Source organism: Phascolarctos cinereus, unplaced genomic scaffold, assembly GCF_003287225.1.
Source record: "Phascolarctos cinereus isolate Bilbo 61053 unplaced genomic scaffold, phaCin_HiC Scaffold_726;HRSCAF=1367, whole genome shotgun sequence".
Taxonomy (NCBI): Eukaryota; Metazoa; Chordata; class Mammalia; order Diprotodontia; family Phascolarctidae; genus Phascolarctos; species Phascolarctos cinereus.
Genome location: NW_027556098.1, coordinates 176321547 through 176339345, shown reverse-complemented (window position 1 = coordinate 176339345; position 17799 = coordinate 176321547). Strand labels below are relative to the sequence as shown.

Below are 17799 nucleotides of genomic sequence, written 5' to 3'. Positions count from 1 at the left end.
TCCACAGAGAAGTCTCCTTAACAATTGAGCAGATTCTTTTGACTCACCACAATGACAGCTTCTCAGAGAAGAGTCTTGAGAAAACCACTGATTTCCCCCTACTCTCACTGGCCACTGATCATGGGGCTAGTCCCTTCCTGGGCTTCCTTAAGCAGAAGAGACAATCAAAGAGGAACTCTCTGCCTCCTGTGCCAGCTTTCCCTTCCCCAAAGGATGAGGAGGAGACAGCGTGTGACAGTGGAAAGACCCCTGGCTCTAGAATCAAATGACGTGCCTTGATATTGCACCTCTAATGCTTACTGTTTCTATGCTTTGGGGCAAATCACTTAACTTACTTGGGATTTATTTCCTCATCAGTAACTGAGGGGATGGGACCAGAGTGCTCCTGAGGGCCCTCCCAACTCTGGCTCCATAAGCCTTCTTTAGGAATTCCCCAGGAGAACATCACGCTGTTTGTGACTTTGAACAAGTTATTTCCTCTTTCTACGCCTAAGTTCCCCCATCTATAAAATGACAGGATTGAGGTAGGCAATCTTTAAGGTCCCTTATAGCTCTAATGGTCTATAACTGGCCACTCTTCCAAGAGACATTGTACAACAATGGCCAGCACCCCCAGTACACTGGTCTCTTGGGAATGTTCCCAGTCTGTCTTGAGGAGGTCTGAATATCTAAGTTGTAATGAGCTCTTTCTGAGTGACAGCTGGTTGGCATGCTCAGCCCCCCATTTGTTCAGAGCTTTCCCTTGTTTTTACCTGTTGCTGCCACCAGCTCTCTTATAGCTGCTCGGTTTTCCTGCCAGCCATCTTTTCCCACGTTTAAGGTGTGATCTGAGCCTCTTACTATTCACAGGCTCTCCTCAATGCTCATCCACAGATCGGCCAAAGAGAGAAGAGAGACCACCAGGCCCCTCATGTGCAGCACTCAGCGTGGAGTGTTGGCGACTGGTTCCATTCTGCGCCCATGCATCTTCCTAGATTGTTCTCCTTTAAAAACAAAAACAAACAACACAGCCACCTGTAATCTTATATATCTTAGTCTGCATCCCAGTCCTTTTTTTTTTTTTAATCCTCTCTTCCTGCATATTGCTGTTTATGACCTTCTGGGTCCACTGCCTTTACCCCATGAAAACATGTTCCTTCTAACCTAGAAATAGCCAAGCAACACAGCAAAGTCCCAAGTTTCATCCAGCACAGAGAAGCTGGAACACACTAAGACAAAGTTGCCTCACTGATAAAAAACCACGGGCTGAACAGAGTCAGACACCAAGTCCACCCCAGTGCAGAACATGAGCACCCCAGGCTGACATTCACAAAGGGAATATGTGCGTTGAAGTACAAGTATACTTATTAGTGGAAGAGATGTCCTATTGGTGCAACAAACTGTGTGAAATTGAATCATTTTCCCAATGACTTCCACTGTAATCTCAGAGATGTGCTCCCAAAGAAAGGCAGGGGGAAAAAAAAGATATTTGGCCCAAAGCAAAACACGGTTGCTATGTACAGACTGTAATTCATTGCAGTGATGGCAGTCGGGGCTGGTACAAACAGTCCATCTCACATCCATCTGCTTGGGCCTGGGTTCTGTAACATCTGCTAAGCAGTGGACTGTCAGTCTCCCTAGATATAAAGGCTCTTAGTCTAGGGTCCCTGCACCTGGGCCCATGGAGTAATTCCTGAGGATCCATGAACTTGAATAGGAAAAAAAGTTACTTTATTTTCACTAACCTATAACTGAAATTTAGCATTTCCTTCAATTATTTTAAAACACTATCCTAAGAAAGTGTCCATAAGCTTGACCAGCCTCACAAAGGGATCCATGACCCCAAAAAAGGTTAAGAGCCCCTGGCCTGGGGGAAAATCTATAGTCTGTCATACATGAGGAAAAACATCATCAGAAGCTCCGGATGCCACCCCATCATCCCTGACTACAGAGATTCATAAACTGAGGCTTCTTGCCCTACTTAATGTAGCAGAAGCTCATACTCTTTCATTCCTAAGTTCAGACATTCATAGATTTGTCACTATGACAGCTCATCTTTCCGTAGACCTTCATGGTTTACAAAGCACTTTTCTCATACTAGCTCTGTGAGGCAGGTAGGTAAATTCTTTTATTCCCAGTTTACTGAGGAGGCAAAATGATTTGCCAAGGGCACCAGACTTGGAAGACCAGTGCCTTTCCACTGCCACAGAACTTAGGAGTGATAAGGGATCTACAAAGTCATTTAGTCTGTTCCTTACACCCATTTGACAGATGAAGAAACTGATGCCTAGAAAGGTAAAGTAAATGTTCAAGGCCACTCAACAAGGGAGGTCCTTAGAGTTCCAATAACTGTACTCTGGTGCCAAGAGCTCTCCTGATCTCCTTCGATGATGAGATTCTTGTTTCCTTGCCTCGATCTTCTGTTCTCTCTGCCCTAATAATTTTCTCCTTCTTCCTAATATTGACCTGAAACCCAGCCTTCCATTACAAATTCTTTTCTTTCCTTGCTATTCAAACCTTTACTTTAACATCTGTGCATTTGAACTGTACCCTGAGGATGATGAGCTATGGTATTTCTGCCCAGAAATAAGGACTCTAGCTACATCTCCTGTTCCTCCCTGACCTTAGCTAGAAGGGAAAAGTTTGTTCATTGAGCCAGCTTGCTTCCCCATGAGATTTGCATATCACTCGGTAAGGTTGATGGGGTTTGTTGTGGGATGCCTAGACTTAGTCAACACTTCCACACACATGCTTATTATCTTGGCCACTCAGTGTCGGGAGAGAAAAGCATTGTACTCAGAGTGAACAGGCCTGGGAGTCAAGTCCTAGCTCTACCACTTAGGCCAATCACAGCACCTCTCTAAGTCTCTGCTGCCTGTCTCATTTCATTGAGCCTCAGCTGTCCCATTTGTAAAACGGGGGAAGGTAGAGAAGGATAATAACATAGATAGTGTGGTAAAGTGGAAAGTGCATTGGCTTTAGAGCCAGAGAACTCAAGTTCCCACTTTCTGGCTCTGCTATTTACTAATTGTGTGACCTTGTTTAAGATTCTGGACCCTGGACAAGCTAATCTCCTACCAGATCCAAAATTAGGATCTACTTGCCTCAGAGAGTTGTTGGGAGGATCAAATAAGATAAAACATAGTAAGGCATTTTGTAACCAGAAAGCTCCTTAACATGAGCAATTATTATTATCGTGGGCTAACCTAGCAGGCAGCTGGTTGGTACAGTGGATAGAGCACCACGCCTAGAGTCAAGACTTGAGTCCCACCTCAAGACACTAAGTACCTTTGTGACCCTGAGCAAGCGATTTAACTTCTGTTTGCCTCAGTTTCTTCAACTGTAAGATGGGAATGATACTAGCACCAACCTTACAGGATTGTTGTGAGGATCAAATGAGATAACATTGGTAAAGGGCTTAGCACAGCGCCTGGCACAAAACGGGTTCTATAGAAATGTTTATTCCCTTTCAGAAAATGGAGGCTGAGATGAGAGAAAAGCAGCCCAGGCATGGAGGACATTGAGTGAAGAGACATGGAGAGAGGAGACAGAATGTTCTAAGCAAGAAATAGCAAGTAAGGTGATGGAGCCAGAATGTAGAGTTTGTGGAGGGGGAGGAGAGGGCAAGAAACTGGAAAGATAGGAAGAGGATGTTGTAAAAGGCTTCAAATATCACACGATGGAGTTTCTATTTGATCCTAGAAGTAACAGGGAACTGTTGGATCTCATCAGTCAGGGGAATGATGTAGTTAATGGACTGAAGGGAAGAGAGACCAGTTAGAAGCTATCACGATAGTCTAGGTGAGAGGGGAGGCCGCACTGAACTAGGAGAGCAGCTGACTGGAGAGAAGGGGACATATGTGAGAGGTGTTGTGAAGGAGTAATAGTAACAGCAACAATAACTAACATTTTCATAGCATCTACTGTGTGCTAAGTCCTTTACAAATATCTCATCTGATGCTCATGGCAACTTTGGCAGGTCGGTGTTTTAATTATCCCCATTTTACAGTTGAGAAAACTGAGGCAAGCAAGGGTTAAGTGATTTGCCCAGAGTCACACAGCTAATAAGTACCTGAGGTCAGATTTGAACTCAGGGATTTATTGACTCCAGGCCTAGCATTCTATCCACTGTGCCACCTAGGAAGTTTGACAATGGATTGGACGTGTGGAATGAGTGGGAGGGAGGAATTGAGGATGACACCAGGATTGTGGGCCAGGGTGACTTAGGAGGATGATAGAGCTCAGAGAAAAAGTTCAGAGGAAGGGAGAATTTGAAGAGACAAAAACAGTCTCTGCTCTCTAGGAGTTTACATCCTCCTGGAAACCTTCTTTCTCTCCACCCTTGTGATTCACTACTTACGGGACCTGAAGAAAATTACTATCCCTCCCACAGCCTCAGTTTCCCCAACTGTAAAATGAGTTAGATGAGATGATGTCTAAGGTCCCTTCTGCCTGTAACTTCAATGGCCCTGAAATTTACTACTTTGTGCCATATTGCTTCTCTAGCTTCCCTCCCTCAACTTTCAAGAGCTCACTTTCTAAGACATAACCTGCTTGGGGAGAGAGAGCCCCTGGCATCCCATGGACCAATCCACTTGCAGTCACAGACTCGCTGGCTTGGCAGCCAGCTTGTTGATTCCATTCCACTCTGCCACATTTATCCCGCTAATGAGAGCTTTCTCACTTCTCTAACAAGGTTCCTCCCACAGAGCAAGGTTCCATAACAGAATCTTTATTAAAAAAAATCCAATACATTAAACCCAGATTCTAGCACATGAGTAGGCCCAGGAGGGATACCTGCATTTACCAAATAGCAGGCAGTGACTTTATTTTAATTTAAAAAAATAATAATGATGAGCTAATGTAATCTTTGGCACCTCCCTAGGAAGACAGAATTTTCTGATTTTCCACATAAGGAGTTCCTCGAAGGAAAAGTCAAGTGAGTGCCTGAGTGGAACTAGGCAAGAGGTAGATATCAGTGGCTAACAAGGAGCCCGAAGTCTTCTCTGATTACCCTCACCAGCTCAGATCACCTCTGGATTCTCAGTACTCACAAACTCAGTTTGCCCAGAATTCAATTTTCACTTCTTGGTATGCTGTCTTTTTGGCAATCTCTTTTTCACATATGAGTTTCTTGTATCCCTAACTAGATTCCAGGCTTCCCCAGGGGTGGGAAGCAGACCTCTATTCCTCTACATTCCCTTTCCCCTTTCCACCTCCTTGACAGAATTCAGCACACAGCAGGAACAAAAGTCAGGAGGTTGCCTAGCCTTGGAATATTCCCACATTTTAACTAAGCCACGTCATGGAAGTTCTCAGTCCCTAGAGGCTGATGAAATAGGGAAGAAGAGATTTCCTGTCAATATTGGCATGCTCCATATATTTGCAAAAGTGCTTGACACATAGTAGGCACTTAATAAATCCTTATTCCTCCATGTTCCCCCTCTATTCCTGGCCTTATATCCACCTACCTCAGTCCATGGAACCTCCCCAGGACACTCCTATCAGTTACCCTTGGATAAGATTGTCAAAGATACATTGCCTACTGGTACAATAGAAAGAGCACTGGCTCTAAAGTCGAGAACTTGGATTTAGTTATGCCTCTTATACTTACTCCCCAGCCTCAGTTTCTTCATCTGTAAAATGAGAGGATCGGACTCTAGATGAACTCGGAGGTCCTTTCCAACCCTGCATCTACCTTGCTATGTCTTGGTGGAAAGAGGCTATCTGGGTAGTCGAAAAATAAAAATAGAACAGAAGCCACATGCAGAAACCTCCACAGCTCCCCTCAAAATAATCTATCCCAAGTGTAGCACATAGCCAAGGAAAAATCAGGATGGTGTAGCCACAAGGGCACTGAATGCAGAATCAGGAGACTTGTGTTAAAATTCTGACTCTAGTATGGTGACCACTTCTGACCTGTAAGGGTTTTTCTGAGGCAAGGGTTTTATAAATATTAAAGTAGACTATAGAAATGTAGACTTCTATTAAGTTATATTATTTTATAGCACAGCTGGGTAGTACAGTGGATAGAGTGCTGAACCTGGAGTCAGGAAAACTCATCTTTCTGAATTCAAATCTGACCTTGGATACTTACTAGCTGTGAGACCCTGAGCAAGTCACTTAACCCTGTTTGCCTCAGTTTCCTCATCTGTCAAATGAGCTAGAGAAGGAAATAGCAAACCACTCCAGTATTTCTGCTAAGAAAACCCCAAATGGTATCAAGAAAAGTCAGACATGAGTGAAAAACAACTAAACAACAATTGTATTATTTTATAAAGTAACTATAGAAATGTAGATTTTTATTTCAACAATGAGAGAAGCAACCAGCCTTGGGTATGGCCTTGGGAGCACTAGATACTATATCTGCACTTGCTTCTATTCATGGCAACATCCTTTCCATGAATGAATGAATGAAAAAGCATTTATGAGGAGCTTACTTACCATGTGCCAAACATTCTACAGATACAAATACAAAAACAAAGTGCCTGTCCTTAAGGAGCTTACATTCTAAAGGGGGAGATAATAGGGGAATGCTAGCCAGGGAGGAACAATATTATCTGGAATATTACAGGGATAGTGAGTGGGAAATATTCTGAAAAAAACTATGTAAACAGAAAGAACAAAAAAAAACCCCAAATTTGAATGCTATGTAATTATAATGACCAAGAAACTTGGCTCCAGAGTAAAGATAGAAAATTCACCTCCCTTCACTCTTTGCAGACATGGTAGACTGTAGGCACAGAATGAATATCACATTTCCTATCACACTCAGTTGATAAGTTATTTGGTTTTGTTGACCTGCCTTTTCTCTTTTTGTTACAAGGTATTGTAAGGGAGGCATGAGGGATATAGTTGAAAATGAATGGAACATAAAAACAAACAATATCAATAATTTTTCTTTTCTTTCTTTTTTTTTTGGCTAGGCAATGGGGTTAAGTGACTTGCCCAGGATCACACAGCTAGTAAGTATCAAGTGTCTGTGGTCACATTTGAACTCAGGTCCTCCTGACTCCAAGGCTAGAGCTCTAACCACTGTGCCCCCTAGCTGCCCCTAAAATCAATAATTTTTAAAAGAACAAATTGTGACACATGAATGTAGTGCTGTGCTATAAGAAATGATGACTAGGACGATCACAGAGAAGCATGGAAAGATCTACATGAACTGATGCAAAGTCAAGTTGATGGAGCCAAGAAAACACGATGATTACAACAATGTAAACAGAAGAAACCACCACAAAGCTATGAAAAGTTAAGGTGGCAAAAATGTCAAAGAACAAAACAAGCCTCCAAGGAAGATATCTGCCACGCCAACCTTTTGCAAAGGACAGAGGTCCATAAGAGCCACACATTATATATACATTTTCAGACTTTTTAACTGTATCAATCAACTTGCTGATTTTCTTCTCTTCTTTCTTTTCGTTTTCTTTAAAAATATGATTTGTTATATAGGATGACTCTCTAAGAAGAGGAGAGAGAAGAATACTAGAGGGAATTTTGATGTAAAAAGCAAGGCATCAATAATTTTTTTTAATAAAAGAATATTCATGAAGAAACTTACAAGGTAAATAGAAAATCCATCATTCATCCTTAAACATTCTTCACATAAAAAGAAGCTATTAGTTGTGAATCCAGTGAGACAGATCAGAATCTGATTATAAGCTTTTAAAATTTGAACCATACAGACTTCAGATCAGTCCAGCCAATCAGTTTAATTCCTTTAACACTGGATGGGATAGTCTACCCAATCATGAAGCTGGTGTTGATAACTCCTTCTGTAACTGCTTCTACAAGTATGTTCTTGTCCCCCATTAGATTATGAGCTTAGAAGTGAGGCAGGATGGGAAAGAAAAAGCACTGGCTTTGTCTCTTTCCACCAGATAATGTAGTGTATTTCAATGAATGTCTACTAGATTGCAAAAGAGACATGAGACATGGCTCCCGTCCTTAGGCAGCTTATAGTTTCAATGAGGAGAAGAAAATATTTGATGGAATCATTAGTTAATACTACAAGCTAGTTTATGGTTTTGCAAAATGGTATATATATAGTATTCCAGGGAATCCAGGAGGCAGTGATGAAGAGGGAGAGAATTCCTGACATGGCCAATGAAAATGCCCAGAACTTATGATGAAAGGTGCTGTCCACCTCCGGAGAAAGAACTAATGGAACCTGAATGCATCTCAAAAATACTTTTCTTTACTTTATTTGGTGGAGGGGGTTGTGTGTATTTTCCTTCACAGCATGACTTACATGGATATGTGTTTTGCATGACTACACATGTATACCTATGTCATATTACTTGCCTTCTTAATGGGGGACGGGGAGTTTGGAACTCAAAATTTGAAGAAAAAAAAAGAATGTTAAAATTGTTTTTACATGTAATTGGGGGGGGGAATAAAATATCAAAAGAAATGTCCAGAGTCTGAAGATGACGTTTTGAGTGCAAAGAACAATAAAGCAGTAAGTGTCACTGAATGGCAGAGTATGTGGAGGGGAGTAAGATGAAAAAAGACTCAAAAGGTAGGAAAGGAAAAGGTCATAAAGAACTTCAAAACTCAAACAGAGAATGTTATATTTGATTCTGAAGGCAATAAGGAGCCACTGGAGTTTATCACATGGGGGAAAGAGGATTGTGACATGGTCAGGTTCAACAAAGCAAAGAGAACATTCAGAAGAGAAAAGCAGAAACAAAGGTTATAGGCCAGAGAAGGGTATGTACAGTGTTCAAGGAGACCAGGCTGGATGGAGTTACTATAGGAGAACACAAAGCTAGATCATTAGGTTGGGGATAAATTCCAGAGGATCTTGAACTGCCAAGTTACATAGTTTTGATTTTAACAGATATGTAATGAGAATCTGTTTTAGCACTTCTCCCTAAGGCACTAGATTTTTCATACATCTCTATTCAAGGCCCATTCATCCCTACTTTTTCTTTTCTGAATTCATTCATGACAAACCAGCACCCTTAATCTCACGTTGATTCATTTTTTTTTCAACCTTTAGCATGGAATCTTATAAAAGGTCTTTAGAAACTCTAAGTAGCTTAACACCAGAGCTTTCCTTTGATTTATGGTCAACTACATTTAACACATATGAAGAATTCTGTAGTCAGATTGTGTTCCTCTTGCAAGGTTTCCTGGGGCTCAAAGGTTAGTTTGAAGACTTTGGCCTACCTGTCCTTCATTACAGACCCTACTTGCTTGCCCAGAATGAAAAGACTTCCTGGTCTATATGTCCCGCATCCCTCTTGGGTCATTCCTATGAAAGGATGTGCATTTGTAATTCACCAATCTTCTAAGATGATGGCCATCTATAACCATGGATTGTGATTCTGCCCAGCAGAACTCCAGAAGACAGTCTGTTTACCAGGTAGAATCTGGGCCTGCTCAGCAGATGTCCCTGGACTGGCCACCTGACCTTGTCACTCTGCAGAATGTCCTCCCCTGAAGGTGCTGGCTCCCATGTGCTTCTTTCCAATCTTAGTTCCAAACCAACAGGATCATCTTCCACAACTGGATAAGTAACAGCTGCTTGGCTGGCCTAGGCTGGATACCTGGATCCTTCCTACCTTCCTAATGCCAAGCTTTGCCTGATAAGCTGAATACACTCCAAGGACATGACTGAGTCAGTGCTTCTGTCTGCCAGTGTGTTCCTGTTCCCTACCACTAACATGGAACTTCTCTTACCTAGTACTGGAGATGTGGCAAACAAAGGATGGTAGGGTCAGTGTTTGTATTTATTTAAATTAAGTTTTATTTCTTCAATTAACAAAAATCTACTTTCTCTCCCACTTTACCCCAACCACTGAAAATAAACAAACAAACAAACCCTTGTAATAAATAAGCATAGTCAAGCAAAGACAATTCCCACATCGGCCATGGCCATAAATGTGTTTCTCCTTCTGTACCCTGTGTTTACCGGCTCTCTGTCAGGAGGTAGGTAGCAGGCTTGCTCAATGGTCCTCTGGAATCATAGTTGGTCATTGCCTTGATCAGAGTTCTTAAGTCTTTCAAAGTTGTTTTTAGTGTTGTTGTTACTATATAAATTGTTCTCTTCATTATGCCCATTTCACTCCTCATCCATTCATCCGTGCTTCTATTTTTTCAGTACCCCATCCTCAGTATGATACTTTCCTTCCCCAATGTTGGAGATATGCCAACTGGAACTGGGGTGGAGTAAGATGGGAAGGAGAAGCAGTTCATACTCAGTATTAATGATCTCTATATCAAGGATACCCTGGGCCTCACTTGGCTTTCATCCCTGGGGAGTCTGAAAACAGACACTAAGAGATTTCCAATTTTGCCACCACCAGGAGGATGGACAACAGGAATCTGGACCAAACCCACTGACAGCAGATGGTCTTCCCTGGGGCCTATCTTTATGCAGCATTTCTCAGTATTTAAGGCTTAGAAAGAGACAACTCTCAGCATTTATCCAGAAATGCTCAGCCTCCTCCTGCTGGCATTATGGTGCCGTTTCTGTTTTCCCTAGTGTCACGGGGGCGCAGGTAGAATGAGACCTTGGAGATGGTACTACTGGCCTACTACGAAGGGAAGGCCAATGTCACCACCATAAAGTTATCTCAGAGTTCAAATAAAATGCAAACACCATCTAGTCCAACCTGTACCTATACAGAAATCCCCAAGTGATTGCTCTGCCTTTGTGAAAGCCTCCAGGAAATGGGGGCTTTACTACCTCCTAGGTTGGCCTATTATGCTTATAGACAAGTTTAATTGTTAGGAAGTTTTGCCTTACTTTGGACCTAAATCCATCCCTTCATTAATTCTACCCATTGCTTTTAGTTCTGTCCTCTGTAATCAAGCAAAACAAGTTTAATTCTGTTTTGCTAGACATCCCTTTAAATATTCAAAGGCAGTAACATCAGTCTTCTCTTTTTCCAGGGAAATGATTCCCACCTCCTCCAACTAATAACTCATGAGGCATTACTTCCAGTTCCCTCTCCATTCACACCACCCTCCTCTGGGTGCTCTCCATTAAATCAATGTCCTTACTAAAATGTGGCAACCAGACCTGAACACAATATGTAAGCTTTCATTGACACCACTTCCCTAAGGTCACTCTACTTTGCATATGCTGCTTTGTCTGGGTTCAGTTACAAAGAACAAGATACTGCTTGGGGTCCCCTGACCCCACTTTTCTGCTTTCTTTTATGTGTTGCCCTCTCCCTCATTAGATTAAAAGCTCTTTGAGGGCAGGGACTGTCTTTATTAATTGTATTTCTAATGCTCAGTTAGCACAGTGTCTGGAACACAGTAGGTACTTAATAAATGTTTATTGGATTGCATTGGACTAGAAATAGTCTAACCTCGACTATCAGCTAGAAATTATCACCTCTTTTATTTTTGAGCACCCTGCCTCTCTTAAGTAGGCATAAGTAGACTCATAAGTAGCCATCCCTCCCCAATCCTGTACTTGTACAGTGGATTTTTTTTTAAAATCCAAGTATAGGCATTTACACTTACCCCTATTAATTTCTTTTTTTTTTCTTTTTGGTGAGGCAATCAGGGTTAAGTGCCAGGGTCACACAGCTAGTTTCAAATGTCTGAGACTGGATTTGAACTCAGGTCCTCCTGACTCCAAGGCCAGAGCTCTACCCACTGTGCCACCTAGCTGCGCTTACAATTTCTTTAAAATAAATAATTCTATTCTCATTAGATTCAGCCCACTGTTCTTATCTGTCAGGATGTTTTTGGAACCTGACTCTAATTTTTATTGTTATTGTTACTGTGTTAGTTACTGTGTTACTGTTAGTTGTTGCTACAGTATTAGTTATTCTATTTATCTATATGGTATTATCTAGTTTCATAACATCTGAAAATTAATAAGAATGCCATCTCTGCCTTCATTCAACATCACCAATAAAAAATAATATTGACAGATCCTTGAGGTATTCTACTAGAGACTCCCTTCAAAGTTGACATTGAGTCACTAATGACGATATTAATAGCTAACATTTATATAGCACTTGGCATCTAGGTGGCACAGTGGATAGAGCATCAGCCCAAGGCAGAAGGACCTGAGTTCAAATCTAGCCTCAGAGACTCAGGAGTTGTGTCACCCTGGGCAAGTCACTTAACCAGGTTTGCCTCAGTTTCCTCAGCTGTAAATTGCACTGTAAGATGGCAAACCACTCCAGTATCTTTGCCAAGAAAACCCCAAATGGGGTCACAAAGAGTGGGACACGACTGAAATGACTCAACAATAACACGTGCCAGGCACTGCACTAAGCCCTTCACAATGATTATCTCCTTTGATCCTCACAACAACCCTGGGAGGTAGCTGCTATTATTATCCCCATTTCACAGATGAGGAAACTGAGGCAAACAGCGGTTAAGTGACTTGCCCAGGGTCACACAACTCCTAAGTGTCTGAGAGTAGATTTGAACCCAAGTCTTGGGTCTGGTATATCATTCAACCAGTTCTGAATCCAACCAAACATTTTGCTGTCCAGTCCTCATCTCTCTGGCTTGTACACAGGGATAACATGACAGATTTCGTCAAATGTTTTGGTACCATACATTTCTACTATGTTTATCACGTGACCCCAATCTATTTTCTATTAAATCTATCAAAAATGAGATGAGGTTAGTCTGGTATGACCTGTTCTGGATTAAGCCATGCTAGTTATTAGTGATCACTGTTTCTTTCCTAGATTTTCGTGAACCATTCCTATAATAATATGTTTTAGAATTGGGTCAGAAAATGACATCAAGATCATTAGACCACAATTTGAATACTTCACCCAATAACTGCTTGTTTCCTTCCCTTTTTCCCTTCACCCTTTCAAACGAATGAAAGCCATTCAAAAATAAATAGGATTTCTCAGTAGATAATGAATTTTCTCACACTGTAGGTATTCAAGTAAAGATTGGATGACCCCAGAAATAATGGAGAAAGCATTCACTCTTTAGATAACTCTAAACTACAGTCTTTTCCAAGCATAAGAATCAATCCTTCTAACTAGCTGTGTGATCTGGGAAAATTATGAAACTTGTCTGGACCCTGCAATTCCCTCATCATGTCTAGCTTTTGCAATAATTGACATCATAGAATCTTTAAATGGAGTTCTGACATAACAGGACTGAAGTATATCTACAACAAAGCACAGTGATATAATTGACTGGTCATTTCATTTCTAAGTTTCTGAGACAAAACTTTAGAAAAGACTTCTCACAATCTCTCAGAGACATTTTTTAACTGACATGCCTACTATGTGCAAGGCCCTGTGCTGGACAAAAGTGAATCAGTCCTGCCCTCAGGAAGCTTACAGTTGTGGTTTCTCTACCCTGAAAGGGCCTAAAAATCTGGTGTGTGGAGCCCTTGAGTATGAGGCAGGAAAGCTGACTGTAGGCGAGTTGGCACAGTTTCACTTAAAAAGATATCAGAAGTTATCACAGCAGCCTAAAACCTTCCAGGAAACTCTGCCAGGTCACCGGGGATCATAGGTATTTTACCTTGCCTGCTTCAGATAGAGACTACCACTGAAACCATTTCTGTTAAACTAGACAAGCAATCTCTGACTCACTCCTGTCTTCCTGTGTGTACTTTCTTTCCCTGTTCCCAAGGGCTAGAAGCAGTGGGGAAATAGCTGCCCAGGATTTGCACGGTCAGAGATCCCACACAGACAACAGTCAGCCTATCTCATTACATCAGCAACGGAGATGAATCAGAGCCATTCCACCTTGCCAGCCTTGACTAGTGAGGGGGCCAGCGATACCAGATGAGTAAAATACAATTTCATAACTAACATGAAAATAGATTCTAAACCAGAGAGAAAGAAGCAGAAAATTTGTTTGGAATGTTAAGGCCTAAGGAGATGGACTGGCCAGATTCCAGTATACAGGGAAAACTGACACATTATATAGGATGGAACTTCCCCAGAAAGAAATTCAACTAAAGAAAGCACCTCTGGGATTCAGCTGGCTTATGCTGTCTCCTCGCTGGCCATCGTTACTAGGGAGAATGCTTTTCTCTGGCCCTAGGTTCTGACAGCTGTATGAGGAGGAAGTGAAGGACCTGGAGATGTTTCGTCTGGAGAAGATTTTCTTCTTTAGATATTACATGATAGCTTCCTTGAAGTGTTTGAAGGCCTGTCACATGGAAGACAAATTTGAATTATTCTGCTTGGCCCCATAAGGCAGAAGTAGGGCCAACAGGTAGAATTTGCAGAGAGGCAGATTTAGAATTCTTTTTTTTTTTAAAAATGTTCCCAATAAGAGCTGTTATAAAGGGAACATACTGCTGCCTCAGGAAATAGTGAGCTCACCATAGCTTCAAGTACAGACTGGATGACTACTTTAGGGGAGACGTTCAAGAAGGGATTCCTAGTCAAGTAGGGGTTGGACTACATGATACCTGGGAGTCCTCCTAACCCTGAGAATGAATCTATGAAAATTTCATCTACTGTTTAGATATCATAATAGTAGAAAAACCACTGACCTATGAGCCAGAGACCTGAACTCTACATTTGGCTTTGCAACTAACTAGCTGTACAACCACAGAAAAGCCATCAGCCTTCTCTGAACCTCAATTTCATCACTTGGTAAATAAGACATCAATTCACCATAGACCTTGGATGTCATATTTTTATCAGGCTGACATCCAATATCAATGTGGAATTAATTCCAGTTTAAAAGATTAAGGGTCATTCCTCAATAGACAAGTAGCCAAATGATAAAGAACAAAGAGTTTCCTAAAGAAACTATGTATCTATCTACACACATACAGTTATATACATAATTATAATACATATTAATATATGCTATATATCAAGATATAGATACATCAATAAGTCAATAGATAGATATTATATATAAATTATCAATAACTGCTGATAGAAATTATCAAAATAATAAATAAGCAGGAAATGAAAATTAAAACAAACATGAGCTATTACTTCATACCCATAAAGCTACAAAGATGCTAAAAAATGTAAAACTCATTACTGGAAGGATTATGGGAAGACGGACACAATTATTCATTGCAAGTAGAGCTTTGAATTAGTTCATCTGTTTGGAAAAATAATTTGGAATTATGTAAGAAAAGTGATTAAACTGTTCATATTCTTCAACCCAGAGATTTTACCTCTGGGACTATATCCCAAGAAGGTTATTGACAGAAAGAAAAGGCCCACACTTACAAAAATGTCCACAGCATCATTATTTGTTATTTAAAAAAATGGAAGCAAAATATGATCCCAAAGATCGAGAGAATGGCTGAGCAAAGTATAGTTTATGAATGTAATCAAATAATACTACACTATAAGGAATAACAAATACAAAGAATTCAGAGGAAATTGGAATGACCCAAAGAAAACAGAACCAGGAGAATAACGAAAGTAATGACTTTGACCATGTAAATAAAGTCTACATCTAGAAGCTACAAAAATGGTCAATTACAATAGTCAAGTTTAGTAGCATATCATTAAAATGAAAAGTCATATCCTTTCTATCTGCCAATAAACTATTGTTCATAGAGAGTGTACTTTGTAAGGGTTGGGGGGAATCATCAGGGCACTTGTTGGGAAGTGTCTGTTGTGTCAAAAAAATATATTAATACATTTAACCAAAAAAGAAACAAAATTTTAAAAAATGGAAATGAAGAGTTCTTGCTATTAAGAACTGGGGAAAAAAATAAAATGAGGTGATTGTATAAATTATCTTCTTATCAGCTCCAACTTTCTAAGGTGCTATGGATTTGATTTGTCCAAGCATTTTTAGAAAGGCAATTTCATTTTGGAGATTCATTCAGAGGCATTTATTTATTCATTCATTCATGAGAGGCATCATGGTATTCAGAGCTGGGAGAAACCAAGACTGGAATCCTGCCTACAAGACTTTCTAGCTGTGTGATCATGATCACTTAACTTCTTAGAGTCTCAATGTCCTTGTCAGCAAAGTGAGAGTAGTAACAAACTTAGTACCTATTTCACAAGGTCACCATAAGGCTCAAACGAGATCATGCATCATAGGGCATTTTATACCTCAATATGTTATGAAAATGTCAGTTCATAAACATTTACTAAACATTAGCTATATTCCAGGCACTGTGCTAAATGCTGGGGATACAAAAAGAGGCAAAAGACAGCCCCTGCCTTTAAGAAATTCACAATCTAATAGAGGAGACAACAAGCCAAAAGGTGTAAATAAGCTATATACAGCATAAAGAGAAAATAATAAAGAAGGAAGCCATTGTACTTAAAAGAGGGTGGGAAAGGCTTCCTGTAGAAGATGGGATTTTAGATGATAAGGGAAAGGCTTCCTCTAGAAGATGAGATTTTAGATGATAAGGGAGGCATGGAAGATAGAGAAAATGCCCAGAGCTAAGAAATTGAGTGTCTTCCTCATGCAATAGCCAGGAGGCCAGTATCACTGGATCATAGAGTATGGTATAAGAATACTGGAAAGATAAGGGTTTATAAAGGTTATGAAGGGCTTTGAATGCCAAACAGGATTTTGTACTTGGCTGTGGAAGTGATAGAAAGCCACTGGTGTTTACTGAATAGCAAGGTGACATAGGTGACCTGTGCTTTAAGAAAATCACTTTGGTGGTTGAATTAAGGATGGATTGGAATGGGAAGAGACTTGAGAAAGGCAGACCCATCAGCAGGCTATTGCAATCATCCATGCATGAGGTGATATGAGGGTCTGCACCAGAGTGGAGGCAATACCAGAGGAGAGAAGGGGCATATTCAAGAGATGTTGCAAAGGTGAAACTCACAGGCCTTAGCAACAGATAGGATATGAGAAGTGATGGGTAGTATGGAATTAAAGATGACATCTAGGTTGCAAGCCAGAGGGACAGGGAGGGTGGTGGAAAAATAATGAGTTCAGTTTTGGAGATACACATATACATACACACACACACACACACACACACACACACACACACACACACACACTGAAGAAAACAATACCTTAAGAAGCAGAATTGACCAAAGGGCAAAAAAGGCACAAAAATTCACTAAGAAAAAAACTCCTTAAAAAGGAGATCTGCACAAATGGAAAGGCACAAAAATTCATTAAATAAAAGAACTCTTTAAAAAGCAGAATTGGCCAAATGGAAAAGGATATACAAAAGCTCACTGAAGAAAATCATTCCTTAAAAATTAGAATTGAACAAGTAAAAGCTAATGACATGAGACATAAAGAAATAATAAAAATGAAGTCAAAAGAATGAAAAAAGAAGAAAATATGAAATATTTCATTGGAAAAAAACTGATGTGGAAAATAAATCACATAGACCTAATTTTAAAAGCTATCATTAAAAAAGAAGCTTGACATCACATTTCAAGAAATTATAAAGGAAAATTGCTCCAATATCTTAGATTCAAAGGGCAAAATAGAAATGGAAAAAATCCACTGATCACTTCCTGAATGGGATCTCAAAATAAAAACTCCCAGGAATATTGTAGCCAAGTTCTAGAGCTCCCAGGTCAAGGACCAAATATTGAAAGCAACAAGAAAGAAACAATTTAAATATCCTAGGGCCACAATCAGGATCATGCAAGATTTATCAGCTTTCACAATCACAGGTTGTGGAATATGATATTCTATAAAGCAAAGTAAGATAGGATTACAACTAACAATAACCTACCCAGAAAAACTGAGTACAATCCTTCAGGGGGAAAAAATGGATATTTAATGAAATGGAGGACTTCTGAGCATTCCTGATGAAAAGACCAGACACAAATAGAAAATCTGACATTCAAACATGGCTCAGATGAAGCATAAAAAGGCAAACATGAAAGAGAAATCATAAGGGACTTAATACTAATATGGTTAAATTGTTTACATTCC

General features: G+C 40.3%; 1 protein-coding gene across 5 annotated transcripts in view; it reads right to left on the bottom strand.

The window, feature by feature from the left end:
• The window catches only part of GRIK4 (glutamate ionotropic receptor kainate type subunit 4), a 689615-nt gene that overhangs the window by 602175 nt on the left and 69641 nt on the right, over positions 1-17799 (bottom strand). For all 5 annotated transcript variants that reach the window (XM_020984853.2, XM_078146898.1, XM_020984864.2 and 2 more), the window contains exon 2: positions 753-983. The gene's annotated coding sequence lies outside the window, so the exon portion shown is untranslated. The remainder of the gene's footprint in view (positions 1-752; positions 984-17799) is intronic.